Source organism: Leptonychotes weddellii, chromosome 11 (genome assembly GCF_054177405.1).
Source record: "Leptonychotes weddellii isolate Sample4059 chromosome 11, ASM5417740v2, whole genome shotgun sequence".
Taxonomy (NCBI): Eukaryota; Metazoa; Chordata; class Mammalia; order Carnivora; family Phocidae; genus Leptonychotes; species Leptonychotes weddellii.
The window spans coordinates 52,127,517-52,153,800 of record NC_138379.1 but is presented as its reverse complement, the minus strand read 5'-3'; the positions used below and the strand labels follow the sequence as shown (position 1 = coordinate 52,153,800).

The 26,284-nt window shown below is 48.5% G+C and overlaps 1 protein-coding gene across 12 annotated transcripts in view; it reads left to right on the top strand.

Annotated features, from left to right (window-relative positions):
• Positions 1–26,284, top strand: part of TENM4 (teneurin transmembrane protein 4) — a 711,025-nt gene that overhangs the window by 98,812 nt on the left and 585,929 nt on the right. The window contains exon 1 of one of the 12 annotated variants that reach the window (XM_081798923.1): positions 7,056–9,826. The exons of the other annotated variants lie outside the window; for them this stretch is intronic. The gene's annotated coding sequence lies outside the window, so the exon portion shown is untranslated. Of the gene's footprint in view, positions 1–7,055; positions 9,827–26,284 lie in introns of those variants that run through there. 12 annotated transcript variants of the gene reach the window in all.

Sequence of the window (26,284 nt, the reverse complement as noted above, 5' to 3'; positions counted from 1 at the left end):
CTAGAGTCAGCGGACCTGGGGGTGAGACCCAGCTCTAACATTTCCCATTTGTGAAACCTTAGGCTGAGTCACTTCACTTCCCAGAGCCCTTGTGTTTTTCAGGTGTAGAATAGGATGATTCCAAACACCTGCTTCATAAGGTCTAAGAAGGATAGATTAACTAGAGGGCATATAATGCCCGTAGTGCAATGTAGGCACAAAGCAAGGGCTAAGTAAATACCATTTCTTTCTTTCTCCATGGGCCAGTAGGAAGAAGCACCCCATTCCAATCCCATGTCCCCGGGCCACTCAGGCTAGGGGTTGGCCACAGTTAGTCATGCTGGAGGTAAGCTGGGAGTGGGGAGGCCTCAGGAGCTCACCTGTCTCCAGCCCCTATCAAGTGGGGTCACCTTGAGGCAGGGCCACCAAACCTTGGCACAGTGTAGATGAAACAGTTGGAATCATAGGCCTGGTTCAGGCCAAGCACAGGAAGTGAAGTATCGCATTCAGGCTAAGCTACAGGCTCCAGGGAATGGGCAGGGGGAAAGGACACATTTGAACATCACTGGGGTGAAAGTAACTAGACAAGTTGGAGTGCAGATGACCCCAGCATGGCATCCTGGCCCTGGACCCAAGGCCTAGAGTGGTGCTTCTCAGCCTTGGTTGTTCTTTGGAATCACCCGAGGACCTCTGACAAATACAGAACAGTGCCTGGGTCCCATCCTTGAGGACTTTGAGTTAATTGGACCAGAGCATAGCGTGGGCACTGGAATTTTATAATTTTTTTTTTTTTTTGCGAGAGAGAGAATGAGAGAGAGCACGAGAGGGAGGAGGGTCAGAGGGAGAAGCAGACTCCCTGCTGAGCAGGGAGCCCGATGTGGGACTCGATCCTGGGACTCCAGGATCATGACCTGAGCCAAAGGCAGTCGCTTAACCAACTGAGCCACCCAGGCACCCGGGCACTGGAATTTTAAAGAGTCTCCAGATGATTCTTGTGTGTAGCCAGGGCTGGCTGCTCCTCGGACTTTCAGTTCCTAGTCAGACAAAAGATGGCTAGAGGCCCCCAAGCTCTTTATTTCCAAGTGGAGTGTTCCTCTGGTCCCCCCACATACCCTCCCTCTCCACCATCTCTGCCCCTTGACCACTTGAACCCCTTGACCACTACGCCCTCTCCACCATCTCCGCCCCTTGACCACTTGAACCCGGCTCCCAGGTCTTACAGGACCCCATGGCCTTTGCCCTATTTCCCCCGAGCCCTCCTCTCTCCACGCCCCATCAAAGTCACACCTTGCTTCAACAGTCACAGGCTGGCTTCTCTGGGAAAGTGTCTCGTCATCCCAGCCCAAGATGACCTTTGTCACCTCTGCATTCTGGAGGTACCTAGCTTGGACAGCTCCCGTGGTACTTAGGTCAGACGACCTTATATGTTGTAATGGAGAGCTGTCGCAGCCTGGGGGCTCAGTTTCGGCATCTGTGATGGGAGTAAGACCTTCTGCTGCACGGCTTTGTTGTGAGACTTGGAGGATGGGAACAGCGTTTACACGCACCCCTCTGCATTTCTCTGCACCAGAGCCACCCCTTGCCGGGGGATTACTGTATCCACCATAGAGATGCAGAAATGGACATTTAGGGGCATACCTCTGTGGCAAGCCACCCAGAGCTCTCTGGACTCTAAATCCCAGGTTCCTTCCACTTTACCATGCTGCCCAAAAGGAAAGCTTCTAGAAAATATACAATAAAGTGCTTTATGTTAATATTGCAGATGAACTCATTTCATTAGAAGTTTTACTTTCCAAGGACAGACATTCCATTTTCGCCATCCTCCACACATCAGGGCTCACTATATAAAAATAGCTCTTGGGTGGGATCAGGAAGGCCCCAATTCATGTGTTTCCTGAATGTCGGAGGCTCACTTAAACCAGGCCTGGACCAGGCACTGGGACCCAGAGACAGTCCAACATCTACCCTGTAACCCTACTTTCTGGTGGAAGAGACCAACTCTTCAACATAGAGGTGTCGTATACATACGTCCTGGTTTCAAGTTCCAGCTCCGTCATGTATTACATGTGCCATTTTTTCTTGGCTAGCGGCTTCATCTCTCTGGGCTTTCGTTTCTTCATCTGTAAAATGGGGATAATAATACCTTCCTGGCAGGCTGTGGTAAAGTGAAGTGAGTCAATCCCTGTGTCCACATAGAACAGGCCCGCCACATGAGCCGCAGTGTGAACCTGGGGTTCCCCGGAGCCCAGGGGAGGGACAACAGACCCTGCCCAGGTGCATTAGTTTTCTACCGCTGTTGCAACACGTCACCACATACTGAGTGGCTTAAAACAACAAACATTTATTATGTAACAGTTCTGGAGGTCAGAAATCCAGAATCAGCCTCATTGGACTAAAGTCGTGGTGTCCATAGGGCGGGTTCCTTCTGGAGGCTCTGAAGAGAGACTCCATTTCCTCACCTTTGTTGTCTCCTAGAGGCACCTGCATTCCTGGGCTTGGCCTCGTCCTTGTATCACTCCATATTGCCTTGTATCCTCTTCATATTTCTTCGCACTAACTCTAATCCTTCTGCCTTCCTCTTATAAAGACCTTTGTGATTATACTGGGAACCTCTGTAGAATCCGGGATAAGCTCCCCATCTCAAGGTCCTTAGCTTATTCACATCTGTGAAGTCCCTTTTGCGTGTAAGGTAACATACTCTTAGGTTCGGGGAATTAGGACATGGGCATTTATGGGGGGCATCATTCAGGCCACTGTAGCAGGGGACAGAGAACAAACCCTTCCTTCCCAGGGAGGGAGTTCGGGGATGACTCCCTGAGGAGGCACATTTCAGCCGGTTCTTGAAGAATGAGTAGGAATTTGCCAGACTGACTTGCAGGAAAGGGCATTCCAGATAGAGAAAAGGTCTCCAGCAAAGGCACCAAGGCATGGAAAGAAAGCCTACGATGTTTAGGGAGAGGTGAGAAGTTCATGGTGGCAGGAACGTGGGTGTGAGGGAGGGAACAATGGGCGGGCAGCCCTTTTATGCTGTGACCCTAGAAGCAACATGTGTGGTATGACGGCAGCTGCTGGAGTCCTCCCTGCAATGTGACATCCTGTCCAGGGAATCCTGACATTCCCCTCTAGCCCAGACCAGCCAGCCTCAAGGGTATCATGTTCCAGCCGGGTGGCGTGTGTGTCTAGCCTCGAGGACTTGGTGGCCCCCGGGGCTGTCACATCTATCTCCATTTCATTGCCTTTCCCTCCAGTCCCCGAGCCCTCCCAGAATAGCCCCCCAAACTCTCCCTGACCCCACTTCCCCTGGCTCCCGAGCCACAGAGCAGAGGATCACCTCCCATGAGGGAGGACGAGACCCAGTGCCCATTTATTGGAAGCCATGTCCCTTCTCAATACCTTCTGAAGAGGTGGACCGGCAAAGCGACGTTCCCACAGAAATAATTTTTCAATTTCTCATAATAGGGCATAAAAGTTGGCCCAGGGAAATTGATTGCATTTGGAGCTTCCTTTGTAGGACACTTCATCTTCCATGGCGGCCTCTGTATTTCAGCAATTTCTAAAGCCTGAGGAAGTCTCCTTTCATGTTTTTTCGCCACCCCGGCAGAAGGCTTTTGTAGCTCAGCTGAATGTCTCTGCTGACCTGTCACTTCCTCAGGCCCTGGGACTGGGGGTGGGAGGTGCCTCGAAGCCCCCACCCAACCCCAAGGAGCAGCTTGCCAGCTTCCCCTCCACGTCCACTCTGGCCCCCGGCCCGAGGGGGATTTATTCTCCTTCTTTGCTCTGTGTTCTCCATCCCCTGTTCCCCCCTTGTCCCCTCCTTCCTTTTCTCTTCCACCTTTCTTTTTGGGTATTGACTTCCTTCCATTTTGTCCCTTTCTTGCTCTTTCATTTCTTCCCCCACCTGCCCCCATTCCCTGGGGTTATAGCCTTCGCTCCACGACCACGGGACCTGGTAGTTTACTCAGTGTCTCTGGATCTCAGCTGCTTCATCTGTCAAATAATAATGTGTGTTTCACGGCGGTGTGAGAAGGGTTCCACAGTTAGGTATTCAGTAGACCCCAGGGACAGAGAGCGATGTGGAGTAGAAGACAGCAGGTGCTAGGCCCCTCCAGGGCAATGAATGCTTTGACGGAGATAGAGCAGGTGTCCTAGCCTGATCTGTAGATGAGGGAACCGAGGCTCAGAGAATGCGGGTGGATTTGTCCCGTGTTACCCAGCTAGTGAGTGGGCACTTGCACCACATTGACCCTTGTGTGCTTTTCTCTGTTGGATCATGGACTGGGGTGGCAAGGACGGCCCCATCTGTCTCTCTCCTACTTGGCCTCCTGCCTCTCCCCGATCTTGGCATTGAAATCTGGGGAAAACCAGATTATCCTGGGTCTTCCCAGCACTCTGAGCTCCAACTGTTACTGTGTTGTGTGTGAGATTTGACAAGGGGTTGCAAACTGGTCTCTATAGTCTCCCACTTCAAGGCTCAGCCTGGGGGCCCGTGGCCCCAAAATGAACTGAGTCCATCACAGAGTAAACATGACTTCTGTGCTAGCCTTGAATCAACAGCCCATTTGAATGCTCTGAGTAGGCAGATGTTATTCTCAGCTGGATGGTATTATTCTCCTGGAGTCGAGGAAACGGGGGCTCAGTTAAGCCACTTGCCCCAAGTTCAGCTGGGACAAGAAGCCAGCTCTGACCAAAGACTTCAAACCTTTTGGTTTCAGGGATGTCAAGCAACTGGTTCAAGGTCATCCAGCAAATTTAGAGTTCATGTCTTCATAGATCCCATTCCTGAACCTCTTTCATTCCATGCTCCACTTATGATAGCTTGGGCTACTTTTGTGAGACCCTGAAGCCCCGAGCCAGGGCCAAGAGAAAGATAGTTACAGTGAGCTTCAAGTCCACTTTCCGTCTGCCAGAGCAGCCAAATCTCCCTGTCATTCATTTCCTGATGTGGGGATTGGGGCGGGGGCCGAGGTGACTTGTTGGCGATGCTGTGGCAGTAACTGCTGCGTCCACAGTCTGGGTGGCAGTCAGGGGCTAGCCCGCTCCAGGGAAGTGAGGGTCCTCTGCTGCCTCTCAGTCCCGGCACTGACCAGGAGTTGAACCCACGCTGACGGCAGCTGCTCTCCACAAATAATTCCCAAGGGCGAAGGACGTGAAAAATTTCCCCAGAAGAATCTGGAATCTCAAATGGAGCCGCACTTACTGCTGTCTGTGGGTGAGGATAAGCAAAACTCCCTGGTTCTCATCATGGCCAGAAAGTCCTGGGACAGATCAACTGATTCAGTCATTCATTCGGCAAACAATTTTAAGCATCTGTGCTGTAGCCAGCCCTCTTCTAGGCTGTGGGGAGGCAGCAGTAAACAAGATGACACTGTCCCCACACTCTCAGCACTCACATTCTAGTGGAAGAGACAGATGAGAAACAGATTGTCACAATATCTGTCCAAGTACCAGCTTTTCTTTCCTCTGAGAATCGGTGGATAGTTACACAGCCTGAAAAGCAGTGAGATTCGGGGAGAAGACAACAGAGCTTGTATTCTGAGGACATCCCTGGCCCTGAGTCAGGATAACCCTGGTCTAAGCTGTGAGAAGCCAGCAAAGGTCAGTTTTTCCCCGTGTCTCAGGTCTCGGGGGGCAGAGTGAGGATAGCAGTACCTACTTGGTGCTGTCCTGCTCACGGTCATGGATTGCAAGGAACAGAGACCGCTTAAGCTGACTCAGGGCAAAAGTGTCTTGTGATAAGGTAGCAGGGATCTTTGGGAGGCCAAAGGCAATAACCCAAATGCAGCAGAGACTCACAGAAACTCAAAATGGGATGTTGCCAATAGAAAGGCATCCATGTGGTCTCTCCTTATTGGCCCTACTTTTCTCTGCATTTCTTTTTTTAAAGATTTTTTATTTATTTATTTGAGAGAGAGAATGAGAGAGAGAGAGAGAGAGCACATGAGACGGGGGAGGGTCAGAGGGAGAAGCAGACTCCCTGCCGAGCAGGGAGCCCGATGCGGGACTCGATCCCGGGACTCCAGGATCATGACCTGAGCTGAAGGCAGTCGCTCAACCAACTGAGCCACCCAGGCGCCCTTTTCTCTGCATTTCTATTCTGTTTTCCTCTCTGGCCACCCATTTCCCTTGCTCTTTCATAGACTGTTGTCCCACAAAGCTTTGACTGGGAAAGTCCTAGTCCTGTCCTGGCCATACTGGCCTTCTCCACCCTGAAAACTCTTAGTAACTCCTTTTGGCTTTTCTACCCTCTACTAGTTACCCAGGCTCTGTTCCCCAGATCCAGTTCCCAAATCTCCAAGGAGGAGACAAACTGCAGGTTACCAGACAGCCAGTGATTGGGCCCGCATAGGGCAGGTGCCCAGCACTGGTCCAGTCAGCTGTGATCATGATGGGACTTGGTCATGTGATATCAAACATGGCTGCTAGAGGTCACCTGGTACAAAACATGGCCGGCTGCAGGTGGGACAGTTCCTCTTAGAAGGTAGCAGTGGTGTGTGCAGTCACCATAAAACATCCGGTACACAGCTGCTCCTTCGGGGCTGCCCTGACCAATTAAATGAAGCTTATGCCTAGCATGCTCACTGTGTACACTGCAAGGCCTTATTGAATGAATATTGTTTGTAGAGGCCTTTGGTAAATTGTAAGGTGCTACCCAGATGTGAGGCGTGAGGATCACTATAGGTTACTGATGGAACTTAAATTTTTGCAAAGGCTAGCTTGGCTGGCTTTAGACCAGTTGCTTTAATCGGGGAACGATTAGCTTGGTAACCTCCTTGTTCCCTCAGCTATTGCGTTTCCCTGGGGCCTGGGGAGACTGTGCCTTGAATGTGGATTTCTCAAAGTGGCTCCATGCTGTGTCCCTGTGTGGGGCTAGGGCTCAGCCTTGGAAATTACAGTCTGTCTCATCCTGCTGGGCACGACTGAGTAAGTGCCGCCTCACGTACTGGCCAATCCCAGCAGCTGGGGGCCTCCCGGGCAGCGGTCCAGCAGGAATGACAGACAGCTCTCAGACCGCTTTTGCCTTCCAGTGGTTCTAGAGGGAAGAAGGGTGGAGAGAAATGGAAATATGTTGCATCTCTATTGGGCCTGGATTTCTACATTCCTTACTTACTGTATCTTCATCGCGATATTATCAAGGGGGCATTATAATCCCCATTTTACAGATGGAAGTAATGAGGCTTAGAGAGATTAAGTAATTTGCTCAAAATGGTAGAAATCAAGTGGGACCCCAACCCGGCCTCTCTGGGCTCCTCAGTGCATTGCAGTAATAGCTTACAAGCATTCAACCAGCCAATTCTTTCTGAGCACATACTGTGTGCTGAATATTGCCTGATGTGTTATGCTTTTAAAATCTGTTTTCCACTTATCATCCAATACCCAAGGAAGTGAATATACAGGGTGGCTCTTGTTATCCCTGTTTAACAGATCAGAAGCTAGAGGCCTAGAGGAGGATAGGGATTTCCTCAAGGTAGCCTAGCTAGTTAGTGGCAGAGCGGGGTGAGGAACTAGATCCCATGACTACATGTGTGGAGCTCTGTGGACCAAACCAGTCTTCCTTCTCGCCCCTCAAGACAATCATCCATACACGAGGGGGAAAGTATCCAAAGATAAAAAATTGCATTTGTTTATTTCCTGTTTAGTTCAAATTTAGCTGATATCGTAGCACATAAGTTATTCAGACTTGGGTTCAAGTCCTGGCTTGCCAATTACTTCCTGGTGTGATCACTTTGAACTTTAGGTTCTTCATCTGTAAACTGGTGATAATCCCCATGATGGCACCTGGCACACTGCTTTGGGAGTTTAGGCAAGGAGTCAGCAAAGACGACTTCTTGGAGGAAGTGGCTCCTGGTGCCTGCTGCCTGGAAAGGAAACCAGCAGTCTGTTGCTTGTCAGACCTCATCCCATTGATTCTTACTTACCCTTTGAAAGCCTGGAAAGCCTCTCCCAATCTTCCAGGTAGCATGAGTCCGGGTTTCTATAACTGAGAATCAGGGGAGGGAGTGGTCAGCAACTAGAGCTCCCTCCTTCTCTCTCAATATGAATCTTTCCCAGACCGTGTCTCCTCCAGACTTCTTCCAGGGCAAGATGCATAAAGGCCCTAAGTGAACGACCGAGGTGGAATGAAGTATGTCCCTTGGTGGCCTCAGTGCTTACGGAGTCACTGCCATATTCTGAGAAGCCTTCGCAGTCTTTAATCCTGACTTCAAACTTTCCCTTTCCACCTAAGCTGAATAAGAAATGGATGCAAATATGCTCATGGCTGGTTTGGGGAGGGTGAGAAGATACAGCCATTTCTTAGTTTGTGTCTTCTCCGCAATGCTAATCAACCTGTCTTGTAGCAAACTAGCTGTTTCCTAGCAACGCCTAGTGATAAAGCAGGATGCCATCTATTTTGAATCTTCCTGAAATGACCTGTTGACTCTCTTTGAGAGTGGCAGCCATTGCTTTGAGATCATGTTGCCTTGCCAAGGGGAGGGGGCTTCCCCCAGTCATGGCGGCCAGATACCCGGCAGGGTTCTGCAGCTGGGCTGGGCCAAGCCACGTGACTATCGTGAATATGGACTCATTCCCTTCATCAGTCATTCATGGACCCATACATCCCATCACACAATGACCGTGGACCACTGTTCCAGGAACTAGGCCAGACACTGGTGTTTCTCGAGAAGAATCAGACCAGGTTCCCATCTTTGGGGAGAGATAGGCTTGAAACAAGTCCTGTGATAAGTGTTATCATCAAAGCAAGAACAAAATCAAGCCTTAGAGGAGTTTACAGGAATATGTTTAGAGGAGCTGTAAGTCGAACCAGGCTTTGAAGTGTGAGTAAGAGTTTTGTAGGTGGTGAAAGAAGAATAAGGTATTTGGTGGAAGGTGTGACTTAATGCAGTACGCTAAAGGCATAAAAGAAACAGGGAAAAGTCAGTGACATCACTAACTCATCAAAAAATCTCTCCCCTGGGGTCAAACGGATGTTACTCCGATACGGGGTTCTGTCCCCAAATAGGAAATTCAGGCATAAAGTGAAATAAACCTTTTGATGATAGGACTTTTCAGCCATAAGGCAGCATGCTAATGTTTATTGTGATTTTTCAAAATCATAGAATTGTTTGCAACATTTCCTAGACTCACTCACTTCTCAGGACACTTAGACCATCTTTTAAGAGTAGGATTCTTTGGCACCCACCTTGGAAAATGTTAAGCTACAGAATGTTTCTGGGGATGGTTGGAGACAGGTAGGGCCAACTCCTGTGGGTCCCTTCATGGCATAGGATGAAGATGGAAGTTTACCCTGAAGGTGATGGGCAGCCGGGGTAAGATTTTTAGCAGGGCCCTGGGTTAGAAAGTACTCAGGGCACAGAAGGAAAGTGGGCCAGGGAAGGGAGCCTGGAGGCTGCGATTCTAAGTTGGAGGCTATAGTAATTGTTACTCTCTGGTGTCTCTCGCTGTGGGTCTGTAGGCATCCCCTGGCACCTGGCCTAGGGCAGTCACATTCAGAGACATTGTTGAGGCCCTCCAGCTGGGCACACACTGAGGTCCAGCTGAGTCCTGCTGGGCAGCCTGTGGCTCTGTCAGCCATGCCCCTGTTGAGTAGCACTTCTTTTCTTGGAAGTTGGCTGGGATCCGCTCACTGGTTCTGGTGCTTGTGTTAGGACCGTCATTCTGTTTATGGTCTGCCACAAGCCCGGTTAGGTAATCAGTGGTGTTTGCTGTACTCAGCGTTGATGTGCTCAGGAACTGTCGCTGACTTGGAGTATTCTTTGTGCTAGGAAAGGCAGAAAGTGTCACCAGGATATTGGATCAAAGACAACAGTCCGAAGCAATAGTCCTGTTCAACAGAGAGGAAATTTACCAGGTATGAATGTGAAACCCTTTAGGAAAAAACCTAAGCCCTAGAGCCAGACGGCCATGGACTTGTGTCCCAGCTGCACGACTTCCTAGCTGGATAATTGTAGGCAAGTCTTTTCACCTCTCTGAGCCTCACTTTTCTTGCTGTAAAATGGAAGGAGAAATCCAAATTTTTAAGTGTTTATAAGATGTTTAGCATGTAAAATTGGCTCAATAGTTGTTAGGTACAGTTCCATTTTTCTTGGGTCTTTAAACTCAATATCCCAAGACCAGACATGGGTTAGTAGCTGCAACTGTGAAAACGATTTTCACGGTTTTGGTTGAAGAGTTGCTTGTGGGAAGGCTGTCAGGAAAGCTGATAGGAGCAGAAGCTCCATCAATAAAAGGAGAGATCCCAAGTCAGGGAAGGGACACTCCCAGCCACATGCTTATCCAGCCTCTGTTCAGAGATTACCTTCCATTCTGGGTGGTAACTGTAATAGGGATGTTGACACATGTCCATACCGACAAGTCAGGGAAGAAGAAGGATCTGGAAACTGCCTACATAAAGATCAGATGAAAGAGCTCAGGTGTCTTAGCCTGAAAAAGATGATGGGAAGTACTTTGGTAGAGGGAAAGTTGTATCCTTCTGTCTCCAGAGCAGTGACACATGGTGAGTTCTCAAAAAATATTGGATGGATGGGTGGACGGATGGATGGGTGGACGGATGGATGGATGGACGGATGGATGGAAAAGTGGCCACAGAATTGGGGAGCCCTCATTTTAAATCCCCTCTGCATCATAAACCAACAGTGACCTTGGGATGGTACTCAGCCTCCCTGCACCTCAGTTACTCACAGCTATAGGGAGGCCTCTGCGCTGTGCCCTTCTGAGCACTCAGTGTAAACATATGTATTAGGTTCTGAACACTGAGCTTACTGTCTTAGGAGTATTCAGTGAAAATTTTGCTCTGTTGCCCTGCCATACTCACTGTTGGTGGTTGGCAAATCCCGTTATCTGGAAGGGGAATTGGGCATACTATAGAGTTTCAGAGTGGGACAGGCAGGGTGGAGTGTAGCTGAGTTTCTTAAGATTAGAACTGTTTACAGATGATTTGGGTTGCTGTCACAGGAGTGAGCTCCCCAGCGCTGGAGGATGTGTGCGAGCTGAGACGGCAGGTGCCGAGCTGGGACAGCAGATGCCGAGCTGGGACAGCAGAGAGGGGCACTGTGTGTTCAAGGTCTGTCGCACTCAGTAATTGCTAAGCTCTTAGTCTCTATTTAAGCAGGGACACAACAATATTGGCTATACACCGTAAAGTGACAACAGAGGTTGCCAACTGCTACGCCATGGCCACAGTTGGCCCCTAGATGGATTTTGTTGGGCCTGCATAAGGTTGGCCTGTTGTTTGTTTAGAGATTTCACGTGGAAGTTCAGGTTGTTCAATTTATTTTGAGAAGAAGATAGAAGAGAGGGCAGCTGAGCTGTCATCTTCCCCCAGCCCCATGGAGCTGAGATAGGGCCCGCCTCTAGTTTGCCCCACTCCCTGCCACCTCCAGCCGTCTCTTTGAAACTGAGGCCAGACCGGCTTTCTGGCCTCTGAAGACATTTGCTTTGTGCCCTCAGCCCTCTATGTTAAATTCTGGGCTTCTAACCTCGCAATCCAGCTTATAACCTGCAAATAAACCTCCCGTGCTCCAGGAGCTGGAAAGGCAACCCGAAGTGGTGGCTGAGGTTTGATTCTGGGGGTGGAGCTGCTTTGGGTCATGTCCCAGCTCGGCTGCTTACTTGCTGTGCTGCTCCTGGTGAGTTACTTAAGCTCTCTGATCTCAGTTTCTTCAGCTATAAAAAGGGGATAATAGTCAAACCTCCTTTACAGGTGTGAGGATCACATTTGTGCCTGGCACTGAGTACGTGCTTAGCAAATGACATCTATTTTTGTTAAAGCAACACATCCTAGTATAATGTGAATCATCCTCCCAGGCTGATCGGGTTTTTGCTGTCATACACCCGAGCACCAAAACCTGACAAGTTTGCTCAGCAACAATGATTTTAGAAGGGTCCTCTCCACCTGAGCAGCAGAGGCTGCTGGAACTGGAGCCACTGTGTGGCAAAGGAGGCTGGCTGAGCAGGACATGGAGGGCAGGCAGGCTGAGCTCCTCAGCCCCCTCGAGACTCCCTGCCCCATGGTTGCAGGAAGTGCTGTGATTTACCAGGGCCATTGGGCTCTGTTTGGCATCCGGCAATTTATAGCCTTCCCAGGGTGAGAGGGAACTTATGTGTCACTTACATTTGTATGACACTTAGAAATGAGTCAATGGGATTTTCCCCTCCTGTTTTTTTTTTTTTTCTCCTCCTTCTCAGGCAGCTTGCACTGTGTACAGTAGACATGGGAGCAAGGGAAGGCCTCTTGGTCTGGTTTGCACCCTAGCTCTCCTCCTCACCGATCCTGAAAGCCCCCTCTGTCCTCACCACAGCCCTTTGAGGTGAGGACTCTATTGTGCCCCCATTATATAAGTGAGAAGGTGGAGGCGCAGGGAGCTTACGGGAGCTCCTTGCTGAGCAGCAAGAGCAGAGTTCATCCTTGGGACTCTGACCGCAAGGCCTGGGCTCATGAAGCTCTATCAGCGTGGGAAAAAAATGTTGGCCATGCAAAGGAATAAAAAAGAAAATCCATTTATCAGGCAGAGACAGGTCAGCCCGTCTCCGCCGGGGGAACACACTGGCCATTGTGCAGAGCACGGTTGGGGCAACATGGTAGCCATGCTTCCATCCCGACACTTTCTCTCACTGAATCATTCATCCTGAGCAGGCTGAGCCAGTGCTCTTCTGCTCCCTGCAGGCCTCTCTTTCCCTCCATCCTGGTCAGGCAAGGGAAACTCCCGTGAGAGTCTCACTTCAGTCGTGTGGTCTCAGCCTCAGGACTTGGCAGAGCACAGGTGGCTGGGGTGTCCTCTCCACCCTGTGTGGCTTCTGCTGCTGGTGAGAAAGTGGAAAGTGGCCCTTGGCGGGGGCCGCCCAGCAGCTGAGAGCATCAGGCTGATCGCCTCAGGCCGTGAATCCCCGCTCTGCCCCCTGTGAGCTAAATGGGGTTGGACACACGGCTTCATGGCTCTGAGCTCCATTTCTGCATCTGTCACATGGGGTCATGAGGCATCACAGGATCATGATGGATGCCTGTGGGACCCTTAGCTCTTGCCTCTGTGGCTGTGATGTCCCACTGGCTCCTCACCATTACCCTCAGAGAGTGGGAGCATTACCATTCGCTTCTACAGACAGGGAAACTGAGGTCACTCGTTCTTGTATTTGTTCTTTATGAAGTTCTGTCTATGCGCCAGGCTGAGTGCTGGGTGCGGAGGAGACAGGGGGACTGGGCCAGCTCCCAGGGAGCCCGGAGCCTGGGGCTGGCCTCTTCCCCCACAGCCACCTGCCTCTCAGCCCAGCACTGCGGAGCTGGGGGGACCGCAACTCTCTTCGTCCAGGAAGGCCGGGCAATGGACAGGGCCCGGGGTCCGCAGTGAGCCGCCCAGCGTGCCAGAGCTGACCGTGCACAGCACTTCCCAGGTCTGCATTCACCGAGGCCACGTGGCCACCAGCCGTGGTGGGAGTATTTACACCACAGAAATTGGCCAATAGGGCTTTTTTAATATTTTCCCTGAGAGCTGCTCATTAAACATTTATCAGCGCACCGCTACCCGAATCTCTCCACTTCCTTTTCTTTCCATTTCTACCATTCTAGCCTAAGCCACTTTCATCTCTTACACAGCAGGTTCTGCTCAGCGCCCCCCCCTCCCCCCCACCGCGTGCCCTTCTACTATCCATTCCCTACCTGGCAGCTGCAGAGATCTTTAAAACATGTAAATCAACGGCTGTCACTCCTTTCTGTGAAACCTTCCCATGGCTTCCCAGAACACTCAGAATGAAAACCAAACTCCTCGCTGAGGCCCACACAGCCTACTCTACCTGCCCTGCCAACTTCTGATCTCATCTCCCCCCTCCTCTGCTAACCTGGACTCCGACACACTGGCCTTCATCCTGTTACTGGAAAGAGCCAGCATCTTCCTGCTTTACGCTTCTCCTGCTGTTGAGAGTGTTCTGCCCCCAGGTCTTTGCGTGGCTGGCTTCTTCTGAGAAGTTATCCATGTCTTCACTCAAGTGCCACCTCCTCTGAGAAGTCTTCCTTGACCACCCCTCTCCCCAGCAGAGACAAGTCCTCTGTCTACCTACCCCTGTCCCTCCCTGGGTGTGTTTATGACTTAATTTGCCATCTCTCCACCAAAACCAAAGTTCTGTGTTGCCTGTGACTGAGGGTGGCAAAGCAGAGATGCTTTGCAAATATTTGATGAATGAATGAAAGTCTCACTTTTCCAAGAGAAGACACCCCGGAGGAGGTCTCCCCCATCACTGCTGAGCTGGAGGCACTGCAACAGAAGTTCTGGCTGTGTGTTGGGATGGTTCTGAAAGACAAATGTTTTGGTTTCTAGCAAACAAGGAGAAGAGACATCTTGCTAAGGAAGCTTTTCAAATAACCTCCCCATGCTTACATACCCCTGGGTCCCTCAGGGTGACAGAGGGGCTTTGTCAGGTCACGGGGCTGTCATCAAGTGCACTGAAGCATTCACTCCCTAAATTGTGCCCTGGAAGCATTTCCCTTCACAGTCCATGGGCAGAGCCTAGAAACTGCTAACTCTCAAGCATTTTCCTATTTAAGTGGCATTTAAGAGACAGTGGTGGAATTGCCTCTCTGGAGATACACAGAAGCCGTTGAGGTATCTGGATGCAGATCGATGTGCTTAGACTCCTTCCCCCCAAGGAAGGAGCCTTTTTTCCATTGGTTGCTTATGTGAGTCTGGTTTTGTGTAAAGGCCAAGGGCATGGGCCAGGAAAAAAAAAAATCTCATTTCAAATTCTAACTCTGTTCTTACTAGATTTATGAGTGACTTTGGGCAAGATGTACGAATTCACTGTGACTCAGTTTTCTCAGCTGTAAAATGGGAATGATAATGGCACTAACCTCGCTGGTTTGTTTAACTCACAGTGAACTTAAAACCGAGACTCACTTAAATGCAAGGAGATAATCAATATGACTATTGCATACAGAAGGCTTGTGGGGGTAGTGGTGATGTATGAACAGATACATCGTCAAATGCTCCTTTCCAGGGTACTTTGGCGACTGGCCCTAATCTTTCATTTAAGGCACAGGAATGAAATGAAAGGTAATTGTCTTGTAGACCTTACTCATTGATTCAAATTAAACTTCACTATCATCCAGTGGTAAAACGCTTGGCCTCTATCTCAATCATAGTATTTTATTTCTGTAGAAATACTGCATCCATTAAAATTACCCATTTCTGTGGCACTTAAAATTGTCAACAGAGTCTTTTTGCTTCACCTTCTGGCTGACTTATATAACCTCACTTTGCTAAGGCTGGGGGAAAAATGTCGAAGGGCTTGCGAAAATTAATGCTGTGTTTTAAGTGTCAAGACCTGAGTGTATTTCAGTTCGGGGCAACCCCGGTCTTTCACTGATCATCTGCTGTAGCCAGAGCATTAAAGGGAAGAGACAGAACTAAGTAAGGTGGGGCCCCTGCCCTTAAGGAGCTTATCATCCACTTTTTTTTTTTTCTTTTTTACTAGCTTAGTAGATTGTGTCCTAATTTCTTCCATGGTTAATAGATATTTCCCCAAACTCACTACCTACCTAGCACTGAGTTATGGGGACAGAGATGAATGAGACCTGGCACCTTCCCAAAAGGAGGCGTCTGCCTGGATCAGGAGGCAGTCATGAACTTGAAGGAGCTCCAGGGAATGGGAGAAAGAGACACAGCTGAGTGGGCTCTGAGTCTGGAATGCCACACCTCATGGCTCTCAGTCACAGTGTTGGGATTCTGCTGGGAGAGCGGTGCCTTATAAATCCCACGCATGGTGTGTGGCTGATGTTGGAGAATCCAACCTCACTCTGGCAGCGAGTGGGACAGGATGAGAAACAGACAAGAAAGTGACCATTTTTCACATAGTACAGTATGTGCCATGAAAGACAAATGAGCCAAGAGCTAGGGGACTTCAGGCGAGGGGGGTTTGCTTTGGACCGGGGGTCCAGACTGGGTTGGCAGCAAAGGAAGCCTTTGAGGGGACCATGAGGGTGGGATAGACCCCCGATGGGCAGAGAAGGCCTTCAGGCAGCAAGGACTCTAAGCAAAAGCACAGTGTGGGAAGGTCTTTGGGTTGACCTGGGTGGCCTGCTTGGCCTGGGCTGTGTCTAACAGGAGAAGTGGAAGCCAAGTGGAAAGGAGATCACGGCCTTACTCATAAAGCCCTGGCATAGCCATCTAGGACTTGTACTGCTTTCTTCGGGGAGTGGAGGAGCCCAGGATGGTTTTTGAGCCAGGTTCTCCTTCAGAGAGGTGGGACTTTAAAAAAAGAAACAAAACTTAGTTGATTACACTATATTAGGAAGTCTCTTCCCCCCACAATATGTTCCTGGGATAAGACACACGTTTCTTCTCTGAGGGCGGTGGTTAATAATAGCCACACAACCCGAAGTGGGAACAGGAGAAGCACGCAGAGATGCAAGCGGGCACGCATTTAATGAGTTCACAAAGTGATTTTGTTTCCTAATTTTCACATCCCCCCACCCCTGCCACCCTGGTGTGAAAATGCCCTGATGGAACTTTGTCTCATGCTTCCTTGAGGACGGCAGGCGCTACAGGGTATGGTGGTGTGACTTCTGCTGGGGGTATGGAGCCGGCTGGGTGTGTTCTCATAGAGATGTGAGGGCAATTTTCGGAATGGTCCTTATCTCCAGCCCAGTGACTGATAGCATGATGGCAGCGTCTGTTCACCGAGCGCCTACCAAGTAGTGGGCAGCATGATCTCCGTGAATCCTTGCAACATCTTGAAAGGCAGGCGTTGGACAGATGACACTGCTCCTCAGAGAGAGTGTATTACTTGTACGTGCTCACACAGCTGGTAACTGGTGGAGTTGGAATGCACCAACTGGGCGCTCTGTTCCGAGCGTGATGTGAGCAAACACAAAGGACAAAGCCGAGGGAAATTGGCATGGTCTTTCACTTCAGCTGTGAGTTCCAATTCCATCTTGGCCACGTGGCTTCTCTGAGTTTCCTTGTTGGTAAAATGGATGTGGATGTTCCGCCTTTATAGGGTCCTCGACAAGATTAAATTAGCCTGCGTCTGGCCCACACGAGGCATCCATAGATGTTAGCTGCTCTTGGGGAGTCATTAAACATTGGGAGGCTGGGACCCCCACTCCCCTGGCACGGGGCAGCACCAGAGTCTCGGGTACGGGGCAAAGCTAGCTCAAAGCTGTCACCACCAGCCTTTCCTTATAATACCTTCTCTCTTCCCCTCACATGCCAACTTTGGAACATCTCAACGACTTATTCAGACAGCGGTAGATGGGGGAGGGGCACGAGAGCACCTCAGTCTCCTCCTCCTCAGAAAATCTATTACTGGCCATGTGGTGGTTTGCATTTGCCAGGACCTTCCCCGAGAGCAGCTGAAGGCACAGAGAGGCAGAGTGGCCACCTTTTGACTTCCGTTTTATCTGAAGCCTAAGGCTAAGCTGCTGATTCATCATTGTGGTTCTGGAAACTCCCTTTCTCATACTTTCTGTTTCTCTTCTATAAAACCCTGACAGAGATGGCTCTGGGGAAAAGTAGCAGTGTTACCTACTCAGAATAATCAAGAGTCCTTAGTCCCTGTACGGGGTTCTCCATAGGAATAGAACCAATAGGATACCTATATGTCTATATCTACATATACATCCATACGTATATCTACATATGTGTGTGTGTGTGTGCATGTACATACACAGAGGTGGAGAGAAAGAGAATGAGAGAGAGATTTATTTTAAGAAATTGGCTCATACAACTGTGGGGGCTGGCAAGTCTGAAACTGTGAAGCAGGCCAGCAGGCTGGAGATTTAGGTAAGAGTTGAAACTGTAGTCTTGAATATGAAATCTACAGGGCAAGTCAGGCAGGCTGGAAACTCAGGCAGGATTTCTGTGTTGAATCTTGAGGCAGAATTGCTGCTTCTTTGAAGAAATCTCTGTCTTTGCTGTTAAGGCCTTCAGCTGATCAGATGAGTCCCTCCCACATTATGGAGGGTGATCTGCTTTATTTGAAGTGAACTGATTGTAAATATTCATCATATCAAAAAAATACCTTCACAGCAACATCTACACTAGTGTTTGACCAAACAGCTGGGCTCCTTAGCCTAGCCAAGTTGACACATAAAATTAACCACCACAGTCCCTGAGAAACCTTGCCCTTGAGGGCAAGTTACCTTTCTTAGGAAGCTCAAGGGCCTGATGAGGGACCCATGTTGCTGCTGAATCCCCAGACTCAGGGAATCATCATCAGATATGGGTCGATGTTTCTGAGCAAGAGTCCAGTGCTGGAGTGGAAAGAGCTCTAGATGGATTGTCAGAAGTTTTACTAGATGCTGATTGTACATTGAGCCTTGAGTTAGGTCCTCTGGGCCCAGAGGTGAGAAGGAAAAGACTACTGCCTGAAAGAGATGGCCCATATACAAGTAACTCCATTATATCCAAATCAATAAGACTTGTGTAGAACTATGCTTTGTAAAAATCCCATCGGTCTAGATTGAGGGTCATTATGAGAAAGTACCTACTGTGAGGTGTCTTATCATTCCAGCCCAGTGAGGAGGCTTAATCCTTCGTGAGTTGTGGGACCATTGAGAATCCAGCACAAGCCATGGAGCCTCCCCCCAAACAGTGCTCACCCCAAAACATGTCTTGTGGCCTGTTTCCTTAAGTACAATTACCAGGATAAAGCCTGTGTGGCTTACAAGGTCCTTTCTGTGAGCATTCTCAGAGAAATTTCATCTCTTCTCAATCTAAGAATAAATGTTCCTCTCCAGAGAACATTAGTTTGTTTTTACCTCGTAAACACATAATCGTGTGAACTTTAATGTCCCGTTTTCCCTACAGATTGCTAGGGAGCGCAGGACCAAATCTGAGGTCGGCCTGTTAAGAGAATTAACCTCATTCCTGGCTTGATTTTGGTTATTGGCCCCCCCTTTTTTTTCCTTTCTTCTTTCTAATCTACTACCACTTTATGCCGAATTGTTGTTTGTTGTGGTTGTGTTGGATTTTTTTTTTTTTTGCCTTCTTTTTAACTGTTTAAATACTCTTTTTTTTTTTTGGCAATAAGGCAAGGTGGAAAGATACAAACAACTAAGAACCCATCACCGCGGAGCATGCGAGGTGCTGTGAGACCATAGAGGAGAGAGCACTTGACTCAGTCAGTCTTACATTGGGGGGCGAGGGGTGACGGGAGGAGCAGGTCCAATGCATCATTTTCAGGTCCCTGTGCAAAAAAGAAATGCAGAGCCCCTTGTTGAAGACAGCAACAGCAGAGCATGAAACCAAGCCCGGGGCTCTTCTAAGCATGGGCGCTGGGCTACCGCACAGGTTGTATGCCCATGAATCCAGACCTGGTTAGGGAGGGAGGCTTACCAATTCAGCTAACACTTGAAAAAGCCGGGTAGGACTTTGCTAGCGGAGCACAGGAAGGAGGGAACAGCCAGTGCAAAGACAGGGATGTGGGAGTTCAGTCGTGAGAGGGGATGTAGCAGGAGGGGATGCAGGGAGGGTAAAAACAGGTGAGAGCAGCAGGACTTCATAAATCACCAAGAGCCGTGCCTGTGATGACGTGTAATTCCTATCACTCCCAATTCCAGAGGGTCCACCTGAAACTAATTTCAAATTGATCTCCAGGCCCCACATAGTCACATTCCGGCCAAGACCCAAGACATCCTCATCTGTGTCCCAAGCAGCCCTGCAGTCCCGCAACACACTGGGACCAACCAGTCATTGGTGATTGAAATCCGCCCGTGGGCCCTCTAACAGCTCAAGCTCCTGGCCATGCTGGAGGGGGGCAGGCTCTGAGACTGTTTTCACTCAGCATCCCACAGTCTTCCTGTGACTTTGAGACATCAACAGGCCTCATGAATTTCTGTCACCTCCTTCAGCATGTCCCCAATTGTCCATTTTTTGCCATTCCCTACTTGCACAGAGAGTCATCATCAAAGACGGCCCCGTGACAAGTCATTTGAGCTCAGACAGATTGCTTGCTCCCTCCGGCGACGTCTGGCTCTTTCTGTGCCAGCAAGCACTGGGTGGTTAACCCCCTCCTTCCTCCCTGTGATTTCTTGCTGCTCTTTTACATCACCTTCCCTGAGAAATCATTTGGGACGTGGCACCGTCAACAGTGTTGCCATCAACCCTTTCTACAGGCCCTTAAATGAGATCCTGCTCTGAAGCCTTCGAGGCTGTTTATTTGCCTGCAAATGGAACAGTCAGGGTGGTGGGGGAGACACACGTGTGGAGTCTAATAGCACTTTTCTTCCCCTCCTCTTGGCGGGAGAACATCTCATGTAGGTCACTGTAGCAGTGGCGGTCCCGGCACATCCCTGTTGGATGGATGGGAAGGAGTCCTGCTTAAAGCTCTTACTGTCCTCCTGGGTGAACTGAGGCCCAGAGAGGCCAAGGGACATGTCTAAGGTGGAATAGGTAGCCAGGGGTGAGCTAACCTCCAAGCCGGGTCTCCTTCTACTTCTGAAATGTACTCACTGCTGAGGTGAGTGGTGTCACGCTCTTAGCTGGGTGTCTCTGATGCAAGTCTCTTTGCTTCTCAGAGCCTCCCTTTCCTCATCCCTCACTGGGGATACCACCACCTTTGCGTCAAGATTGATAAGAGGATGCTAACAGAAGCATTTATGCAGAGGCACCCAGCTCAGTCCTAAACCACATGACCTGGGGCCGGTTGCATAACCCCTCTGAGCATCAGCGTCCTAGTGTCTAACATAAAGGCTCTTGGAAGGATTTAAAACCCTGACTTCCAACAGTGCCTGGAGCATTGTAATAATCACTATGTAAATGTGAGCTACTTTCATTGTTATCATTTTCCTCATTATTGGCATGGAGTAAGCAAGCCCTTAGTAATTATTTTTTCCCTTTTTGTGTGGGCAGAGCTGCAGTGTGCCTAGCATCAGGGCTCTGCAGATAAACAAACATGAATTTAAACCCTGGTTCTTACTCCTGGCAGTGTGATGTGGGACAAGCTTTCCCGAGCCTTAGTTTCCTTATCCAAGAAGTGGGATAGCAATAATCACTTCGCTGAGCTGCTTGCAAGGACCGGCCATAAGTCACCTGTCACATCAGTTACATTCAAACATTTATAGCGGTTAGTGTTTCTTTCTCAAGTGCAGTTTTGATTGATTTCAATGTAAAATTCCTCCAGGCCAAAAGCCAGGGAGCCCTCCCTGTGCCCTGCCTGTTGCTACAGGAGCTGTTGCCCACAGTTTAGGCTGTTTGCATCATGCAGCTGTACCTCGGTAATTCCATGTGATGGAGGCATGATGAAAAAGCAACCAACACACGCAGCCCAGGGATCTTGGCTAGTCTGGTGACCAAAACCTCCGCAGGTAAACACTGACTGCAAACACCTGCATTTGATTGTGGTCCTGGGATTTTACCAGAGGTAGGAGGCTGCAGAAGGGGGGAAGACGGAGAGCCAATGGGCTCAGGGGCTTACCTGCTCCACCAAATGTGGGCGATGTGCTTGCCGGCCTGCCGGAATCTTCCATCCCAGTGGAAGGTAGGTGGGTAACACAGAGGAGCGAGTGAGAGGGGCCCGTTAATCACCAGGGGAGCCTCTACCCGGTCGGAACGTCTTATCAGTTATCTGGATGCCCAGCCCGGGTGCTCACCTGGTGTGTGGACTCAGGACTAGGGTCAGAGCTGCAGGATGGGATGGGTCGGAAGGATACTGGCTTGGCGTGCATTTCCACTGTATCAATGTAGAGAGCATGGTGGTCGGGACTGGGCACACCATCTGTACCCACTTACATCTTTGTGATACAGAGAGATGGTGTCCTACTCGTATGGGCTATCGAGCTCAGTCATATTGCCCGCCTTCGCTATCCCCGGGTTAAAGGAAAAAGGGTTTCTTATCTGTTTAGCACAGAGACACAAGACTCTAGATCAGGCTGCGTGTTGCTGGCAGTCCCCTTCACTATGTCCCAAATTGTCCATTAAGGGTAACAAAATTAAGTTGTAGATATGTGACTTTCTTTTTACTTACAGAGATGGTGATTTTATATGGATCTACTTAATTTGAGGTTTTAGTTATTTGTTTGTTGCTGCAAAAGAAAGGAAGGTGCTGCTCATTTCAGCATGTCCTTTCTGCGCTGTAGGTGCAGTTTGGGTCTCTGGATTCAGCCAGGTGCACTGAGATCATCCATCTCTCCTCCTACTTCACAAATCATTTGGCTCTGAGGGGTAATGGAGGTCCATGAACCAGTAGGTAGAGTGCATTTCTTGTGTCAGTTTAATGTCCTGATTTGAGGAAAAGGGATTTGGAGTCAAACATTGCAATACTGCCACTTACTGTGTTCTGTGACTGGAGGAGAGTTACTTAATCTTTCCAAGCCTCAGTTTCTTCATCTCTATAATGGGGATGATATTAGTCCCAATCGCACTTCGGGGGTTTGGGTCAGATAAATGAGATGAGGCACCAAAGCTCTCGGCGCTGTCGCTGCTACATGGTAAGCCCTGGAATGCCCTCGACCCTGAGGTTGCATCTGTGGCTGCTGCTGGGGCCTGAGTTGGATAGGCTTCAAGACTTAGGGAATCCTATCCACCCTCCTCTGATTGTCCACCCTCCCCCTGCTGTAGAAGCGCTGGGAGCTCCCCCCCGTACTGGCTCATGAGAATGGACTGTTCGCTGTTCGGGGATTTTGTGAGCCAGTTATTAAACACAGACATTATTAGAGATTAAAATATATAAACTTATACTTAAATAAATTATGTTAAGAAAAGGTATACATAATGAACACTCACCACTTCCTGATTATTTTACTACATTATACTTTGCTCCTGAGGTTATTTACACCTGTTTTATCTGTGTGGTAGAAATACCTGGGATGGTTGTACTGCTTGTATCTTCCCAACTCCACTTTCAATGGCTCCACTTATCTTGAAATCTGCCATGGTAGGAGCATTTGGCCATAGTAGGAGTATTTGCACCATGGAAACCAGTAAGTGCTACAAATCAGCTTCTCCCCTCTTCCCCCACAGAAAGTCAGTTGTTAAATATTAACCAGCTGCATCTTTGGGTAAAACTTACTAATTAGGTTGGTTTTTCATTGGTAGACAAGTGCTGATCAGAAAATCCTTTAATATGTTGAGCTGAAATGTGTTCCTTCTAGCTTAAATTCTACTTGGAATTTTCAGTGATTTCTTGCACTAATGAAAAATATTAGTTTTTTTAACTGGTAAAAAACACCACAAATAAATACCCTGGTCTAAGACAATATCTTGGTGCCTTTTGTACCCACCCTATTCATAGTGTGTGGAGTGTGGTAGGCGCTGGAGAAGTTGTTGTTGTGTTAAGTTGATTGTCTTTGTATTCAGATGAGGCTTTTTCAACTGTCATTTCACTGATGGGACTTTTCCCTCTAAGCATTAACTGGTTTCAGAAATGCTTAAATTGTGATGTTGAGGAAATCCAGCCTCAGAGCTGAAATATACTTAAATTTTTCCACTTTGAGTATTTGCTGTTTGACTCTTGTAAAAGTGTTGACTCAACGGAGGAGAAGCAGGTCTCATTTTGAGCCACTGTGGTAAGCCACTTCCCTTCCAGAGATCCTTCTTTGTGAGTGACCAGCCACCAACCCAGGACAGTTCCTTCGGTGCCAGGCAAAACCGGGGAGAAATGTCAGGCTGCTCAGGTGTAAAAGTCAGAGAGATGAAAGCAGCAAGTTGGGAAAATAAGCAGAAGCCCAAGGTAAAGGAGGTTATCGTGAAACATCGGGGCTTTTAAAACTGAGGTAGAGAGGGAGCTGAACAAGTCAGCATTTGGTCAACTTGGTTGGAGTTTTGGAGTCAGACATGCTAGAGTTCAGATTCTGGTGGTGTTTCTCTGATGAGCTGTGTGACCTTGGGCAGGTCACTAAACCTCTCTGAGCTTCGGTTTTACTGTATCTGAAAATAGGGATTGTGATACTCATCCCATTGTTTGTCGAGGGGATTGAATAAGATTAAGCTATGGAGGCCCAGGAACATACCCGGTATCAGTAAGAATTAGCTACTCCACTTGTCATATCAAGACAAGTTTTTGCCAAATAACTTAGGGCTTAAGGGACTTAAAATGCCCTTGATGGAACAGGTACTCTGACTGTATCAAAAAACATTTTGTCTTTATAGCTGCAGATATAATTTTATAATTCTCATATTTTAAGAATAAAGACTGTCCATGTTGAGTTTATCATAGCTCAGGACAGAGGAGATGGTGGTCTGATTCTGCCATTTTGCAGAACAAACACAAGTTTCCATACACAGGGTTATGTCTTCCTTGAACCTAAAACCGTATGTGGATGTTAACAAAGTTTTTGTCCCACACCATGATTTCCATGCAGAATTTCCCAGAGGGGGAGTATTGAGCTTGGTGTTTTATAAACTCCACTAGCCTGAGAGAAAATTGTTTTAAAAGTCATTTTTTGTCATCATCCATTAGACACCAGTTTGCTAGGCAAAATCAAATGTAGGACACTATTGTAAAAATGAAATAACAAGTACATGGCAAGAGGTTAATAACTCCCATTGCCCAGTTTTGAAAAGAAGAAAAATCACGGTGTCACTTCTACTCTTGACATTTTGTTCTGTGTCACCTCTTGAAGCAAACAAAATGTCTGTGCTTTTTAAAGAGGCCTCCATTTCTTTCTTTCCAAAGTTCTCTAGAGCTGTTCCTCTAAATACTTTGGTTATGGTGGGAACAGTGGGAAACCCAAGGAATCTGGTCATGGTGAGGAGACATTGACTCTGAGTCTTGGGCACTCCCCACCATTTGCACCCCACCAGCTTCCCTGGGGCTGGTGGTAGCAAATCATCAGAAATGTGAAGGAGTTCTCGAGTACGTAAAACCAACTGCATGTGCTGGGAAATATAAACTCACTGCAATGTTTGCTCTAAGGGTGTGTGGTATAAACGCTTACAAAAAAAAGTGAATTTAAAACCAAGAGTACTTCAGCTCTACAGACAATACCACTCAAATCCAACCCCTCTGTTTTCTTTCCTCTTCTTTCCTTTTCTTTTTCTTTCTACCCTCTCCAGCAGATCTATTCTCCCTCTGTCACTCTTTCTCTATCGATCCATGCCCTTCTCTTCTCCCACTGCCTGTTTCCTCCTGTGGCGTGGAATATTAGGAGATATTGGGAAAGAATCACCATTCTCCCTAGATTATGAAAAAGAAGAAGTGGCTTTCAGACATTGTTCAGAATGCAATTCATAGTAATAAATACTTCTTAGATCCTGCTCGGTATACCACTGGGTAATAACAAATCTTGCTCTTACTACATGTGATGAAATCTGACATTTTAGATTCTTTATTCTTTTGGGGGGGGGTCCATTCTATTCTCTTCTTTAAAAATGCTGTTTCCAGTGCAATACATTAATTTCTTGACTCAAGAATGGGATGCAACCTCCAGCTTGGAAACATTGGCCTAGAGCAGGGTGCCTCAGACTTAAATGTGCATGCAAACCGCGTGGGGGCCTGATCAGTGGCAAATTCCGATTCTGTAGGTCTGGGGTTGGGGTGTGGCTCTGTATTTCTAATGAGCTCCCGGAAGACACTGATACTGCTTGCTTACAGACCACACGTTGAGTGTGTTTCTTCAGCACAGGAACGGTTCAGCACCATGGACAGGAGACCATCCCCCAACCAACCAACAAACTTGGAGTCACCCTAACTAAGTGTTTGGTCTCTCAGCAAAGCATGTGACACCTTTGATGAGAAAGCAGAGGAACTTCCCAGAGGCTTCTTGACCATGGAGAGCATCCTCTCTTTCTCTTTCTTTGGCGAAGCCGTTGGAGCAGTGGCCCAGTCAAGGACTGGTACACAGTACAGGACTGGGGTCCCTGACAAGCTCTGCTCATGGGAAATAGCCCAGCTCTTCTCGCTTTCCTCCTGATTGCTCTGGTTTGTTCCAGGTCCTGCCTGGTGACTCACTGCAGCTCTGCCTTTATTTGGGATCTTGCAGAAAAGGCTCAGAATGTCCTTCTCTCAGATCCCCCTTTTGGTGAACTACTCTCACACTATTACTCAGCTTAAATAATGAGGCATAATCTTTGCCTTTGCACATGTTTCTGTTACTCTTTGTACATAATTCTCTTGGAGCCTTAAGCATATAGTATTCAAAGCATACATGCCTTCATATCTTCCCCTAGTCTTTCTTGGCCCTGGTCCCATTAGAATCACCTGGGAAGCTTCTGCAAAATACTGATGCCCAGGCTTGACCCCAGAACAATTGAATCAGAATCTCTGGGTAGGGGCCCCGGGCAGCAGTATTTCTTAAAGTTCCCTGGGTGACCACAGTATGTAGTCAGGGCTGAGAATCACTGCATTAGTCTGTGAGCTTCATGAGGATACAGATCGTGTCTTA